Source organism: Cnephaeus nilssonii, assembly GCF_951640355.1.
Source record: "Cnephaeus nilssonii genome assembly, chromosome: 14".
NCBI lineage: Eukaryota > Metazoa > Chordata > Mammalia > Chiroptera > Vespertilionidae > Cnephaeus > Cnephaeus nilssonii.
This window is the reverse complement of record NC_137085.1, coordinates 22428821-22443870: the sequence shown is the minus strand read 5'-3', so window position 1 is coordinate 22443870 and position 15050 is coordinate 22428821. Positions and strand designations below refer to the sequence as shown.

General features: G+C 43.4%; 1 protein-coding gene across 2 annotated transcripts in view; it reads right to left on the bottom strand.

The window, feature by feature from the left end:
* Positions 1-15050, bottom strand: part of ABCA1 (ATP binding cassette subfamily A member 1) — a 330657-nt gene that overhangs the window by 107417 nt on the left and 208190 nt on the right. Inside the window, exon 1 of one of the 2 annotated variants that reach the window (XM_079790445.1) lies at positions 5176-5459. The exons of the other annotated variant lie outside the window; for it this stretch is intronic. The gene's annotated coding sequence lies outside the window, so the exon portion shown is untranslated. Of the gene's footprint in view, positions 1-5175; positions 5460-15050 lie in introns of those variants that run through there. 2 annotated transcript variants of the gene reach the window in all.

Sequence of the window (15050 nt, the reverse complement as noted above, 5' to 3'; positions counted from 1 at the left end):
TGACTGAATTATATATATATAATTCTTTCTTCCTAAGAAATGTCCCATACAAAATACAGTTATCATAAAATATGTTGACTTCTAGACTAGCCAGATAAAATGCTTTAACTTCCAAGTGTTTCTTGGAAGTTGGATTTGGCATAGAAAATGCTGCAGTTTTCAACACACACACACACACACACACACACACACACGCACACGCACACGCACACGCACACGCACACACACAGAGAGAGAGAGAGAGAGAGAGAGAGAGAGATAGGGAGAGGGAGAGAGAGGATGAATAAAAGGTCCTATACATAAAGGTTATTTTGGTTTCTAAAAAGTATTTAAATTCTAAATTACTTGGTGAATTATCTCATTATTATTTTAAAAATAAATTAATGTGAAAATCAGAGTACATGAATGTGAAAGTATCTCAAATCACAGCTGCCTCAAAAAGAGAAATGAAACTGAATGGAATCGGAATTGTTTGTTCTAACAAAGTTAGCGGGCCTAGATAATTTAAGTATGTACTAAAATTTCTCAATCATAAACCTAACCTTAACTACAGTTATTTCTCCAACAATTCTATTTCTAATGCTTTTCTATAATTATCCCATTTTAATTATTTTACAATATAGAAAACAAACATTAGTTTCCCATTCTCTTTGTTTGACTCGTTCAAGTCAGCACTTATTGAACATTTTCCATATCCCGTTTCAAAAGGGTTGAATTAAGGACTGGGGAGAATGAAAGACCTCCTCCTGGAGAAGTATACGCTCAAAAGGAAGACAAATAAATGTTAATGATATCAAAACACAATTAAATACATGACGTGAACGGTGCTGTAACCCAAATTTATGGGAGTAAAAGAGAAGGGGACAGGTTCATTTTAACTCTGTTGGCAAGGAGTGAATCCACGAGAGTTTATGGGAAGGATGGGCATTTAAATCAGATCTTAAAGTATGTTTTCAAAATGAAAAAAGGATCTCAAAGTTTATTTTGTTTTAGGATCCAAGTCTCATGCATTTTCATTCTAAACACTCTTTAATACAGTTTATCATCTCAATGCAGAGTAACAGAAGGCTCTATTTGAAAACAATTTTACATAGATTTTCATTCTCTGCCTTCAAATACTCCTAAAATGCACCTCTCTATCAGTATCTATGCTGGTTACCTATGCAGGGAACTATTTTCAGGTGAAACTATCCAATGAAAAGGGAAATCCCTCTGACTCTTGTCCGAACTTCAATTGTCAGACTTTGATATTGTGACAGGTCCTACCCTAATCTTGATAAATCCATGGGAGCCAAACTGAGTGGGATGCAACCTCAGCTGCACTACTTACAATCTCCATGATCAGGCTACCTAACCTGTCTATACCTCAGTTTGTAAAAGGAAGGTAACAGTACCCTCCTCATGTGGTTCTCTCATGAGAATGAACTGAAATATCACACGTAAAATGCTTAAAACATCTAGCACACAATAAATCAACAATATACATGTTTTGGCCAAGAAGAAATTTTTTCTAAGAGTTTATTTCTAACTTGCTACACCATTTCCCATCCTATTTCACTTTTATAAAGTAGACTTTGAAACTGTATTTACTTTCAGAGATGTCTTTTAAAAAGGCTAAATTTGGTTCTTAGACAGTAATGGCAGTAACAGAGAAATAGCTTATTTCAATGGCCCACAACACAATTACGGATACAACAGGCAGGAATTTTATTGTATTATAAGCAATTTTTAAAAATCCCTTTTTTCTTTTGTTCCTTATACGAGGAGAGAGAAAGAGAGAGAGACTGATCAGTTGCCTTCTGCATGCACCCCGACCAGGGATCGAACCCACAAACCAGATATGTGCCCTGACCGGGAATCAAACAAGCAACCTTTTGGTGCACGGACGACGCTCCAACCAACTGAGCCACGCCAGCCAGGGCTGTTCCTTATACTTTAACAGCCAAATACTCTGCCATTCCATTTTCTGTGTATTGTACACAGAAACATTTTGAGATCATATATCTACTCACGAATATGTGACTGAAGCAGCAGCTCACTTTTCATTTTAAACCAAGAACTGGAGTTGAGCAAATCTTGTCTGTTTTTTCCATGGTGTTGCAATCCCTATGCAACCAATGTCCCAACAAGCTGAAGAGAATTTGGCTGGCCCACTCAGAAACAAGGGAAATACGATACAGGCTGTAGAGTCTGACAAGGACTTAGCAGATGAACATACCAGAACACAGTGAGCATCCTTGGAAAGGCCTCTGCCGAAACTGTACCACCTCACTGCTTAGTATGAGAGTTCCAGAACTTGAGCTCACTGGTCAGGTTCAAATCTTAGCTCTGCCACTTGCAAAATGTGTGGTCAGGGTCAAGTAAGTTAACCTCTCAGTTTCTTAAGCTACAAAATAGGAATGATAAGTCAGTTCGTTGTGAAGATTAGTGTTCGAAAAGCATTTGGAACAGTACTTGGCACACAGTGCTATTGAACTGTCTATTAAATAAACAATGCAATAACTTTGGCATTTATGATTACTGATACATGCAGATATGAAGAGGGTCTCAATTTTTAGTATAGGCCCTTTCCTAGAAGAGCTAAGTAAAACAAATTTTCAGAAAAATCATTTAAAAGTTGATGCTGGAGTAACTGACCATAAGGAGCACTATACATGCATTATTTCTTTAAGTAGCCAGTAGTAAAAAAAAATGTATTTGAATCTGAGAGTATTCTAGAAAAATACCACATGTCTATTGGTATTTTCTAGATACCCTAAAAGGTTCATAATTAAAGAATCTAAGGCAATGTCCATTTAACTATTTTAGGAGCTAAAAGTTGAAATCTTGTACACATTAACTATTTGTAATCACTATAAATATAGCATAAGCAACTTACTTTATGGGAGGGAAGATCCCTAAAATATTTAACTGGAAAAATATGCCAACTTCTCTCCATATAAGGTAAATACTACAGAAGATAAAAAGCTGTGCCGCTGTTTCATTCGGTTTCATTAATTTTTAATAATGTAAACAATGAGGCTTCCTAGAGCAAAGGTTTAAAACAATTAAACCCAAATCACCCAATCCTAGACTAATCACTGTCTCACATGACCAGGCCCTAAGTCAAAATGTGTTGGGTGTCCATTACAGGCCTCTAATTTATATGTAAATCAAAATGCTTGTAAGGGTTGAGATTTCAAATGCTCATCAGGAGGGGAGACACACCTATCCCTGGTGTCTCCATTACAAATATGTCAGGCTTGTCCTTGGCAAGGGGGCTCATCAATTATCCTGACTACATGCACGGACTGCGGCCATCAAGAAGGCTGGTCACACTGATCCTACCGCTTTTGCTCAAGTAGATTCCGATTTGCTCTGTGTGGCCAATGTTTCCCAAATTCTCCCTGTCACGATTTAATGCTCTATAGGAGCATCTGGGGAATGGGCTGACTTTGGAAACTTTGTACTTGGAAATGAGTATGCTCTCTGAAGAGGCTCTACTCCAGACATTTTCCGTGCTTTCACACTTTCTTGGATTTGCGAGAAGTGTCTCAACAGAATGATACGAACAACAGAAAGAAATCTCCATTATATTTGTGGTGGGTATGAGAAAAATGGGCTGAAATAAAAGAGATGAGAAAATAAGCACTTTTTTAGTTGAGATTTAAGTTTTGTCTGAAAACAAGATCAAAACTTGGGTTTGGGGCCCCCAACTACTGTTAAAAGAATCAGCAAAACTTGGCTTTTGAAGTTGGAAAATTTTGTGAGGTGGTCCTTTTGGAGGCGGAGGGGCAGGGAGAGGGGGGATCCGGCCTTAGAAAATGACTTGATTTTCATCAACAAGCAAGTTTTTTATTAAATATCAAATTTGTCCTCTATTACATGAATGTCTATACCATCCTCTCACTTTGTGAGGTGTCACTGAAAAGCCTTGGGTTTTAAATGATGCAAAAGACAAGGGTAAAAAAAAAAAATCTTATTTCCTTTTGTCTAATAAGTGCTGGGGGGGGCGGGGGGGAGCACCTACACACAACCCTGGCACAGGCCCAGGCCACAAGAACCTTCCGAATTACCAAGGTCTGGGAGTCAGGAAACATTCTAACAAAAAACAACCAGAAGGGCTTTCATCTGAACCCCCAGGGTTTCCTTCACGGGATCTCAGTGGGAGCCCGCTAGCAACAAAGCCTAGCAGAGCCCGGCCCCACTCTAGCCACAGGGCCAATTCCCAAGCCACCCGGCCAGGAGGCGCTGCGGGCCAGTCCCCCCGGGCCACCCGCAGCCCGAGCCCAGCCCTCCCCACCCCCACCCCCACCGCGCAGCCCAGCCCAGGCGCGGAGCTCCCAGTTCTGCACCGCCCGCCGGGGTTACTCTCGGTCATTCCTCTGCACCATCTCGCCCCAGCTTCTCCATCCATGCCCGGACTTAAGCTGCCCCAAGAGACTAGCAGCAAAGGGCAGGAAGCTGGCGGGGGCGGGGGGCGCAGTGCAATGGGCACCTCAGCTCCAGGTTTGTGCAGGCTCTCCTTCTAAATCTTGTTTTTTAAAATAATAAAGCTCGTCCTGCTGCGCCAGGGACACCAGCTCCGGTGAGCGCACGGAGACTGTGAGCAGGACCCCCAAGTCAAACCAAGTGAGCAATATCCCCAAAGACCCCGTTTGGGGCACCTCCCAGGCAGGTTCTTAGTCTGAGGGCGCACGGGGAGGACCCCCGGGTCAGAGCCCAATTCTGACCAGCTTCTTAAGCACCGACTGGGGGCTAAGTGTAGGCATTCATCCTGGTGGGCGCCCGCCGACCCGCACCCAGAGGCGTTTCTAGCCGGCCCGGGCACTTCCAAACAAAGGGAGGCGCTCGGGGCAGGACCCGTCACTCTCCCCACTCGGGCAGCAATGCTCCCAGCAGGACCAGGAGCCCCCCAACCCACTGCCCGCGAGGTACTGCGCCCGGGTCTCCCAGCCCAGAGATGCTCCCCGGGCCACCACAGGGCGAGCCCGGAGAGCAGCAGCGACGCGTCTTCGGGTCGCCAGAGCTCGTCCTAGAACGACATCCTCACATTTACGCTACCCCCGCACCATTTCAATGCAAGAGGTGGGGATGTGGGGGTCCGGACTAGAGTCCCCAAATCCTAGCGCATCCCAAAGCCTCCTCAGCCCCGAGACAAAACAATAACGCCTAGGTCACTGCAGAGCCTCTTACCTGTTTTCCACTTTTGTGTTTTCGTCTCTTTTCCCCACTCCTTGAAAAACCCTTCCGGAGAAGGGGAGGGGGGGGACAGAAAGAAAAGGGAGCGGAGCGCCCCGAGAAATGGGCTCTGGTGGCCCCGGTCCCGCGGCGACCCCTGCCTTGCCCACCCGCGCCCGGGGGGAGATGTGCCGGCTCGGCTCGGCGGTCCCGGCCCCACTCTGTCTCCCTCGGAATTACCCGGCTTGTGCCGCGACTAGTTCCTTTTATAGATTCGGCTGCGCTGAGCGCAGAGGTTACTATCGGTCAAAGCCTGTTCTCTCCCTCCTTCCCCGCCCTCTTCCCCCGGCCTGTGTTTTTGTAGCTCAGTCACTCAGCAGAAAGCACGTGGAGCCGCGCCCCGCCCCTTAAACGGGCGATGGCCCGCAGCTCCCCGCAAGGCTGCCGGCGAAAACTGGGAGACGGGAGGTGCTGCAGGCATCGCCCCGTCCTCGGTCTGCGCCCCCCGACCCAGCCAGAGCCTGGCAGCCTGGGGCAAGCCGGAAATGCGGGGCTTGGGACTGCTAGGGAGACGGTCTCTCTTGTTCCCAGAGGACATCGCTTCTCTACACTGCTTTTTCCCCCTTACTTTACTCGGTGATTGGGAACACGAGGCTGAAAACCACCCCACAACAACCCTTTAGTCTTTCTTTCCTTTCAAATGCTTAGGGTGAAGGGGGAAGACGGACAGTCCTCTGGAATTGACTGGGTGTTTTATTTATTTTATTTTTTTCTACCACAAACCCTGACTTTGATATTCAATAGGCAACCTATTGCCTTTGGGATTCCCAGCCTGGGCCTCTCAGGTCACCGGAAGGGCCGATGAAAAGGGTCCTGCTCCTCCTCTTCATAAACTGGGGGAGGAAGGAAGCCCACATGACAGAACCATGGGGACCAGCCCCTTTGTATGTTCAATGTGTTGGTCTGCTCCCAGTGATACATACACAAGGCTTGTATTTTGGCTTCTGTAGATTTGCAAAGGGCAGCTAGAGACTCCCATTTGTGTAAAATTATATAACCACCCCAGATCTCCAACTTCTTCCTCTAACTTTGGCTTTTAACAGTCATGACCAACATCGCCGCCCATAACATTTGAGGGGCAGAGGCAAGATTTCAAGTGGAGGCCCACATACTTATGTCTAAATATTTAAGTCATAAATCGAACCTTGGAAGCAACCTGGAAGGCAGGTTCCCATTCAGACTCCTCACAGTTTGATCTGAGTTTTGGCAGGAATGGGGAATGGGAGAGCCTGCCCCAGACCCCTTCTCTTCCCACTTCCAGCTCCATCATATTCCAGAAGAGCCTCCAGTACATGCACGTGGACCCCCGCTGTACAAGCTTCCTTCGTGCATGCAGTCAGTCAGGCCACAACTTGAGCTCAGATGCATGCACCTGTGAGGAGGCCCATGCAGACCCTGGGAAGTACACTTTGGGACTTTAAGGTCAAGGAAATCTGGGGTTCCAAAACTCTGGTGTCATGGCCCTGTGGCGCTGTGGGCTGCTGACACTTAGGAAGGGATGGAGTTTGTGAAGGACCAGAGCCCAGCTTTCCAAAGCTCAGGGTGCAGGAGAGAGGTCCCTCTTGCCCTGACCAAGAGACTGGGTTCTGGGGTCACATTTGACCAAATCACATTTGATCCATAACTTTCTACCTCCATTTCTTCATCTGTAAAATGGAGAAAATATGTATTCTCTCCCTGCCTTATTAAATGAAAATAAATTTTGTTCATTTAAGCTCCTTGAAAGAATGGTATTTTAAACAAAGAGGATGTTATTAGGTGACTATTAATGTCATTTTCAGGTACCAGCCATGGCCTATAAAGTTTTCCCATGTCAAACTCTTAAAACTCCAGGTCTAGCAAAAGTTAAAAGCAATCTCTCTGGACCAGCCACAGTGGCTAACTGGTTAAGCATTGACCTATGAACCAGAAGGTCATTGTTCGGTTCAATTTCAGATCTGGCACATGCCTGGGTTTTGGGCTGGATCCCCCGTGGGGGGCGGGCAGGAGGCAGCTGATCAATGATTCTCTCTCATCATTGATGTTTCTATCTCTCCCCCTCCCTTCCTCTCTGAAATTAAAAAAAAAAAAAAAAGCAATCTCTCTGACCCTCTATATATAAAGAAAAGCTCCTAGAAGAGGTGTTGCCATTTCAAGTGTGACTTGGGGACAGTGACTAGGCCTCTCTGATTCTCCATTCCCTGCACCATGCCCACCCACTGATCACAGCGCGTAAAATTCCACCACCAAATTATTCCTTTTGGAATTTTGAAGGCTATGGTTCCCAAGAACACCCCCACTAAGAGTCATCCCTTAGATTGCTCTACTGGGGATTGGGCAACAGTAATCCTGTACAAATTAACACAAAGATAGGATGCTGGGGAAAGAAGGTGAGCTCAAGAGGAAGATGAAAGCCCCAGAGAGAGGGCAGCCATTGCCGCTAACTATATAAGTCAATGGCCTCAAAGCCAAACTTGATCATTTTTAACTAAGAACAATCTGCAATGTCACCTCTTCATTGCATGTATGCACACACTGTATTGTTTGAAACCTGTTTACGAGTCTCACTGATTTCTACCAATAAAAGAGCCCAAGCTCCCAATGAGGCTACATGAGTTGGCCAGGTGGTACAGGGGCATAAGTCTGATGACACCGAGCCCATACTTCGCAAGTGTGACAGAGTCATATGACAAAAATACTGACTTCCAAAAGTTAGAGCCTAAGAGAAGGTGTCCCTTGAGAAAGTTTCCAAGTGTGAATTCTCTCCCTTGAATGTCATAGGTGGATTTGTTCCTGAGTATGCTTTCATGAACTTTCCTCCAGCTCTTTAGATTCCTGCTAACACCAACACCAAAACTCCGAGTCTCCACCCCTTGACCCTTTCCAAATAAGTAAGAAGACCCTTCTTTATTGCTGTTTGTCGCTCTGGAGAAACTGATTCTGTAAATATAGCCCAGGTGGGCTGAGGTTCTGTTCAGAGATGACCCTGGCATTTTCTAATCACAGAATTGCCCTTCAGACAGCTGTGACCTTGAAGACCTTGTTAGAAGTCATGGAGCTACAGAGAAGCACGATTTTATTATGCCATTGAGACCTTTAAATTAGGGATTACCTAAAAGGCTTTCTTGGAGATTGCTTTGATATAAAATATCTGTTAACTGGTCTACATAAATGTACATATACACCATGTTTAAAATATAAATACTGTTCACCACACATGTAGTTTTCGTTGGTATGAATTCTGTTTGGTTCCTGGAACTCTGCAAAGAATAGAGCATTACAGGAAGTCAATGAAGAATAAAGAAGACAGTGTTCTAAAAAACAGCATCAAGTTGAATTTGTTACAATTGAAAAGAGTTGATTGCAGGATTTTTTTATTGTTTAAAGTATTACATATGCTAATTGCAGGATTTTTTTTGAGCATTCCTGGAGAATGAGAGGTGCCTCAAAATAAAATAAAAAATAATAGGTAATCCTTCTTTCATATAAGGCAGAATAAAAGCACCTACAGTTCATATTTGAGTCAGTTTAACACCAATACATGGTTAGACACATAAATGTATCATCAAGCAATTGATGTTCAAAGTTTAAAAAATGAGGAATCACCATTACTTGTGGAGTAAACCATGTATCACATAGACTCTTAATACCTACAAACTCAATTTAATTGGACCAATGCAACCCCTTCTGTATTGATGTGACTCCGATTTTGACATCTAAGCAAGATTCAAAACCATTATTGCTTCTGGACTTGAGTAAGATGTTTATTCTGCTTGTCATTGGGATCAACAATTAGTCTGAACTATAGACGAATTTTTTAAAATTATTTTTATTGATTTTAGAGAGGAAGAGAGAGGGATAGAGATAGAGACATCCATGATGAGAGAGAACCACTGATCAGCTGCCTCCTGGCATGCCCCTTACTGGGGATCGAGCCCGCAACCCAGGCATGTGCCCTTGGCCGGAATCGAACCTGGGACCTTTCAGTCCACAGGCCGACGCTCTATCCACTGAGCCAAACTGGCTAGAGCTATAGACGAATTTTTGATAGAGTCCCCTGAACTACTAGTTCATCGGTGAGTTATAACTCTTTTTTTAAAGCCATCTTTCCAACCTGCCTCCCTGCACATTTCCTTCCCTTAAGAGCCAAACTGCTGGAAAGACTTGACTCCCTCCATTCATTCCCTCTCCAGCCCATTTCAGGCAAACTCTTGTCCCCACCACTGAGTCTGGTCTGTCCAAATTCATTAGTGACCTCCTTAAAAAAAGAGTCCAAGTGCTTTTTTTTTTTTTTAATCATTAAAAAAAAAGAGAGAGAGAGACGTGCTTAATTGGTACGCTGATGACCTCCTTTAAGTGCCTAGGCCACCTGATCTCTGGTATCTGACACTCTCGACCACACCTTCCTTTCGGAAACTAGTTCGCCTGTTGCCTGAATCTGGCTCTCTTCTGCCTCTCCTGTCTCTCGGTGAACATTCTTTTCCTGACTCCTCTTTCCTTATATACATACTAGAGGCCCAATGCATGAAAATTCGTGCAAAGGTAGGCCTTCCTTCCCCCGGCTTTCCTCCGGCACCCGGGACCCAGACTTCCCTCCTCGGGCTGCCAGCAGGCACCCGGGACCCGGGCTGGCTTCCCCCGGCCCCAGCTTAGTTAGGAAGGACGTCTGGAAGACGTCCGGTCTAATTAGCATATTACCCTTTTATTATTATAGATGTCCCCCCCCCCCCCCCGATACTGGTTTCCTTTTTATTTCTACGTGCAGCACTCCCATGGCCCCACTTAAACCCTGCATCGCCAGCTCTCACCTCCTGCTGAACTCCTGGACGCACGCAGAGGATCCAGCAGGACCAGCAGTGTGCTCAAGTCTAGCTCAGCTCAAAAGAGCTACATGAGTATATCTCTACCCACCTCAGCAATAAGTGCCTCCCCTGGGCTACTTTAAAACTGGACAGTGGTGGGAATCTTCACCCCATTGGAAATGGACACAATCAGGGCTTCCTTTTCTTTTCCTTTTTCAGAAAGCCAGTTGTTGACATTTACCAGCACAACACTGAACGGGACATTCTGCAAATAAACGCCAAGTATATTTTTAAATCTTCCCTTTAAATCTCCCTCCTCCACCTGCATTTCAGTTTTTATTTCACTTAATGACATCATCATCCACACACTGACTAGGGGAAATCATAGTCATAGTTGCTTAGCTTTTCATCTCTCTGTCCCTATCCTTCTCTTCTCATTCTAAAAAGCACAAAAGTCAGGTCGATATCTCTTAAATCTGCCCCTTCATGTCCACCACCATCCTTTCCTTCCTCCCCACCTCCACCCTCCCCACCCCCCGCCCCCGCCTAAGCGCAAGCCAAATGCCTGGGCTTCTGTACTGCAGTAACCTCCAAACTGCTGTTCCTGCCTGCTTTTAGTTTCTTCCCCTTCCTATTTATCTCCCCTGCACAGTGGAGCGATTTTTGCTTACAGGAGTTTGGGGCTGAGGGGGGAGAAGGAAGCTAAGCAAACGAACACACACCCAAAACTAATCAATTCTTTTTCTCTCCTCAAAGCTATCATTTTCTATTGCTTACAAAAAAAATGGTTTGGGGCAGAGGAGAATAGGAGATATCTGTAATAGTATAAACAATAAAAAATATATTTAAAGGGGAAAAAAAGAAATGGTTCCTCAAATTTCCTTAAGAAAACTTACAAAGACCTTTGCAAATATGACATTGGGAGGCCTTTGAAGACTAATTGTAGGCCCCACATCCCTATCTCATCTCTACCCAGCCCCCCTTTCACAAACTCTCTGTGTCTCTGCTCCTATAGTTTCCCATTGCTTGGAAATCCTTCTCATCTCCACCCTGTCCTCCTGTTTAAGAGTGTGTATTGAAAGAGATGGATGGGATTAAATAACTAATGCTGTATTTTATTACTCAGAAGCAGGAGGCAAAGAGACAGAAAAGACAAAGGATATAGAAACCACTTCCCCCGTTAGATGGAAAGTACGAGATAGGAAGTAGATGAGAAAGAGAGACAGAGAGAGAGAGGAGAAATATTACAGATATTTTTTAGCTACTCAAATTAATAGACAAATAATACCCTCAGCTCAGATCCATTAGTAAGTGTAACAATAGATGTAAGTTTGAAAAGAAAATAATTGGACTCTGTGGATTAAAAGAAACCAAGCATTTATAATAACAGAAGTGATGTATCTGCATTCTTCTCTCCTTATTCAGAGTGCTTTTTGACACTTGTTAAGAATTCATATTCCTGGCTGTGATTTCTGGGATGAAGGATTGTTTTGTTTCTTAGCCAGGAGCTTTCCTTCTCTCCAACATATTAATAAGAGAATAAGGGAGAGAGAGAGAGAGAGAGAGAGAGAGAGAGAGAGAGAGAGAGAGAGAGAGAGAGAGAGAGATCCTAGAAAATATTCCAGATTTCCCTTTTTTCTTAGGCCCTGAGCCTCTCTTTTTCTCCTTCAGCACTTTGGGGACGATTCCTTCAGAGTAGCATGGTCTTCCTTTGTGGTTCCCCTCGGGGTCTTGTATCGGGTCTTTGCCCTGTCCTTCTGCCAGTACCCTTCATCACTTCTGCAATGTGTCTAGACAGAACGAATTGCCTCCTCAAAGACTGACTGCCCAGATGCTGCGCTGTGACCACACCATGGAAGCAGGCCTTTATTTCCCTTCTTTGTTGCCATGCTCCCGGTGACTGATGTCCAGTGAAGTCTGAGCAATTTCTTAGCTGGGCACGTGTCCCAGAAACTGACACGTGCAGAATCACCCCTGAGTATGTACATTGGTGGAGAATGGGTTCCATTCCCAGAGGCTGGGGCTTCCCACAGAGCTGACCCTAATGCTGATTTCCTCTTCATTGACTCCACTACCCAGCAGAGCTCAGCAGGAAGTCCCCACATCTGTCTACTTACCACTGGGAGTGGGCCACCCTGGACACACTACTAGGAAGGGAAAAGAAAGCTAAAGTGAGGTCTAGTCCTAAGACATCTAAGGAAATAAAACGGAGGTTAAAGAAAGAGGGAAATGATATAAAAATGAAGATCACAAAAACTGAGGGTGCCAGTGGTATGTGAATTGGCCCCACATTCTGCCGGGCAACTTAGCAATATGCATTAAGAGGCTTTGGCCCACTCATTTTACCTGGAGGAATTTATGCTAAGGAAAGATACAAATATGTGGTCAATGATTATGTTCAAAATGTTTGTCACTATGTTATCTGCAAAAGGGAACATTTAAAAAATACTTAATCATCAAACAGCATGAACATTCTAAAGTAAACTGATATATTCACATGACAAAATTCTATGTGGTCATTAAAAATAATATTTTTAAAGGCAGTGATATGGGAAACTGCTTATGATAAATGTTAATTGAAAAAGCAAAGCTATAGTTATGTGTATATATGATTCCTATTTGGTAAAAGTAATTAGTAGTATATTTCTACTCTGTGTAACTGACTATATGTGCCTAGGAAAGAATGAAAAGAATCCCATCTAAAATTAACAGCTATGTTTTTGTGGATGGTGAGATTAAAAGCATATTTTTATGCATGTTTGTATTTTCCAAAATTTCTGGGATAAACATATGCTATTTTTTAGCTAAGAAAAAATGGCATTAAGAACAGAGTTTGTAGATAAGCAGTGGAGGAGGTAATTTACAACTGCAGAAAGGCAAACCATAAATTACCACATGGAAACAGTAAACCCTAACATATTTTAGAAGAATGTATACACAGTAATGAAAAACAGAAGAGAATGTGGAGAGATGAAAATGATTAAGACAACTAGAACTTTGGGGTAAGTTTATAAACTTAAAAAATAAAATGGAAGGATTTTAAACCAATCCTAGGGGTCCACTGCTGAGTGAAAACTCATTTATGTAACGTAGCTGTGTGTCCTCAGGCATGTCACCTCACCTCTCTGGACCTCAGTTTACTCATCTATCAAATGGAGGTAATAATGGAATCTACCTTATGAGTATTAAATGAATTAGTACATGTGAAGCGCTTGTACTGTGCCTAGCATATAATAAGTGCTCAACAAATGACAGCTATTGTTATTATTACAATTTACTATCGTTATTATTACTACCCCAAAACAACAATATAACTGTTCCTCAATGCCCAATAATAACTTAATAAATATGGCTTCTTTCCAAAATTCCAATTTGTGGATTTTTAAATTGATGTTTTCAATTTGATTAACCAATATAACTACTTCATCAACTTGGAGTTCAAATACAAATATGGCCATATCTCTTTTTAATCTTTTATTTAACTACTCAAATCCCCACTTGCCTATTAGCAGGAAGTCCAAGATCTCTTTCTTGAGATTTCCCTTCCCCGGAATTGCTTAAGAGCCCTGGGGGCTTCCTGAGGGAGCTAGAGAGGCTGATGGGGCTCTAATTCTTACCACCAGTTGCTCTGTCACTTGCACACGCAATACCACTGAAGACGTGCCTCAAAGTTCACCACGGGAATTATGTCCTGACCTTGGAACAGCCTTCACCGTACCCTGCTTTTGGACTCCAATGTTTATGCACTTCAGTTTTTATCAGAATTTGCACACCGGCAGCCCATGGTCGCATCCAGCTCTCTTGACTCATTGTTTGGGTTAAAGTATATTGGAATTTTATTTGAAATAGTTGACAGTATTGGAAATATCACACAAAAATCTTTATTTCTTGCTTCTATTGGAAAGATGGGGGGACCTGACCACAGGAGGCCTATTTCTACAGAGTAACAATTATCTGACATGAAAAGAAATTCTCTTCAGATGGAATATGCCATTTGCATTTTGTCCCATTCTCCACGAATACCTGATTTTCTGAGACAGCCTGGCTTACCTAAGTGTTGGTGAAATTTAAACCTAGCTGAGAGATCTTTGACGATACAGCTGAACTCTCATCTCTGCATTCATAAGAATCACATCTTTCCTTAAAGATGGTACCCAGAGTTCCTACTTTTGCTAGTTTGCTTTTTTGTTGTTGTTAATCCTCACCCGAGGATATTTTTCCATTGATTTTTAGGGAGAGTGGAAGAGAGAAGGAAAGACAGAGAGAAACATCAATGTGAGAGAAACTCATCGATTGGTTGCCTCCTGCACAAGCTCTGACCAGGGCCCAGGCCGGGGAGGAGCCTGCAACCAAGGTACGTGTCCTTGACCAGAATTGAACCCGGGATCCTTTGGTCCGCAGGCCGACACTCTATCTACTGAGGCAAACCGGCTAGGGCCTACTTTTGCTAGTTGGGATTTGATTTTTTTTTTTTTTTTAAGGCACGCCATTATATTGGAACTGAACACAACTCGAGTCACAAAGCAACAAAAGGCATTACACCTCTAATAAAAGCAATACCAAGTCCTCAAAAAGTCACCCTCCACCAGTATGAAAGGCGGAGTAAAACCAGCAGGGAAGAGTCAAAGGGGTCAGAAGCAACACTCTCCTTTGGTAACTATAAAGGAGACCAAAGAATAGATCCAAACCCATCAGAGCCCAGAGTTTGATCCAAGACTCTTTGTTTATTGAATTAAACCCTGGAGATAAACAAAGGAAGCAAGATTTAACAAACAGGCAGCACTCCACTGGGGGTGGGCAAGAGGGCAAAGCTGGAGAAGAGATGGACCAGAAACACATGTGGGCAGCTGGGAAGACAAAAGCATTCCCAAATGAATCTCCAGTGTGTGAGAGAGAGTTTTGAATGACCTAAGATTCAATGAGATCACGGCAATTATTTCTTCTGCAGACAATTAGTTTGTCACCTCATATTTCTATGAAATTACCAGTGTGTCATATAAAATATGATACAATGAAAACTAACTTTGCAGTTTCACACTCTCGTTTATT